This window comes from Petaurus breviceps, unplaced genomic scaffold (genome assembly GCF_028583685.1).
Source record: "Petaurus breviceps papuanus isolate PSGF00001 unplaced genomic scaffold, PetGlider_PUasm1.0 90895, whole genome shotgun sequence".
NCBI lineage: Eukaryota > Metazoa > Chordata > Mammalia > Diprotodontia > Petauridae > Petaurus > Petaurus breviceps.
This window is the reverse complement of record NW_027187372.1, coordinates 29142691-29144647: the sequence shown is the minus strand read 5'-3', so window position 1 is coordinate 29144647 and position 1957 is coordinate 29142691.

The window sequence follows — 1957 nt, the reverse complement described above, 5'->3', positions numbered from 1 at the left end:
GTGTGTGTGTGTGTGTGTGTGTGTGTGTGTGTGTGTGTGTGTGTGTGGTATGTATGAAGATAAAGATAAAAATCGAACCCAGGAGAGTTGTCAAGGTTGCCAAGAGAGAGGATTTAGAGAGAGAAGAGAATAGGACTCGGGACAGAGCCTTAGGAGTCACTTTTAGTGTCTAGAATCTTAGATCTGAGACTATAGAGGACACCTAATCTGCTCCCCTACACCTAACGCACCCCCATTTTACAAAATAGGTCCCAAAAGGAGAAGTGACTAGTCCATAGGTTGTAAGTGGCAGAGTGAGGATTTGAACTCAGATCCTCCAAAGACAGCCCTTTCCCTCCAGATCAGTGGAAAACCTTGAGGCTGGAGGTTCCTCACCCCTGCACTAGACCATGCCAATGATCCAGCGAAAGAGACAAAAGGCTCCAAACATAGGAGAACCAGGAGAGCCAGATTCAAGGGAGAAGAAATCAGCTAAGAAGAGTAGGTCATCATCAGTGCCAAAAGCTTCAGAGAAGTCAAGATAGATGAGGAATAAGCAAAGGCTGTGAGATCAAGTAATTGAGAGAGAATCGGTAAATCTAGAGAGAATTTTCAGTCAAGTGGTGAGATCCGAAGACAGACTGGAAGGGGGTGAGAAATGCGTAGGAGGTGAGAATAGTGGCATCAATGAGTGTAGAGGTAGTTTTTTTAGGAGTTTGTGACAGGAAGTAGGGATATAATACAATAACAAGAGGGGAGTAGTAGAGTGAAGTTTTATTTTAAGGATTGGGGAAACCTAGGCATATTGGTGTACAGCAAGGAAGAATCCAGTATATAGAGAGAGAATGAAAATGGAAACAGAGAGACAGAGATGGGGAGACTGAGAGACAAAGAGAAAAAATAAAAAGGAGTCAGAGAGAGAGATAAACAAATAATGATTGAAAGGTCAGACGCCTAGGAGAAATGGCCAGGGCTAATAATGGGGAAGGTGACTTTGAAGTACAATTGAAATGCCCCCTGGTGTCCCAAATGACAGTCTGGTCAAGAGCTCCATCCCTAGCTCTATACTCTTTCCATTCTCACCTTTCTCTCTGGCCTGTCTTCTGCCAGTGGCCTGTGACTACACTCTTCTTCCCTCCTGGAGGACCAAATCTCAGGCTTTAGTTTCTGAAGTAGAGCATAAGGGCTGCTGTCAGAAAGAAATCAAACCATTGGGCCCTTACCTGGTACACAGTTACTCTTTCTGGGTAAATCAGCTGAGGACAATGTGGACAGCTGGGTCAGTCTGAACAGAACAGCTGCAGGTCCAGACTGCCACCACCCCTACTGGGTGACAGGCAGTGACAGATGCAAGGTTTCCTAATCCCCGAGGGAGCCTCCAAGCCAGCAGGGAGACCTGACACCTTGGAATCCCCATTCAGGAAGTGTGGAGGGGATTACTAAGAGACAGCTGGGGCGAGCAGTAGGTCCATAGAGAAAACCCTAGAGAGTTTTTGTTGGGGATGCCCAGGTAAAGGAACCGTCTTTAGGTATTTCTAGAGCTCCTCCCCTCACTCCACCTTCCTTTCCATCCCCATACCTGCTTCCCCTGTTTCCTTTTTTCAGGTTTTGGGAATATACAGATTTTTGTCCAAGCCACCCCCTACCTTCCCTAGTCTTGTTACTCTCCTCTGTACCCCAGTCCAGGTTGTTGTTTTTTTTTTTTTTTAACGTAAAGCAAAAGTCGTTTTGAGAAGAGTCCAGTACCCACAATGGGGACCACTAGCCCTGGCTTTGTCCTAGGACCAATGTACTTGCCTTGGCAAGTTGAGTGAGATGGGCTTCTTGAAATGGTATGAGTCTTCTTATTTAGACACATGGAAGTGGGGAGAAAGAGGAGAGAAGAAGAGAGGAGAGAAGAGGAAAAGAGAGGACAGAATAGGTGAGGGGAAAGGAGGGGAGGGGAGCGAAGGAGAGGGGAGGAAGGGGAGGGGAGAGG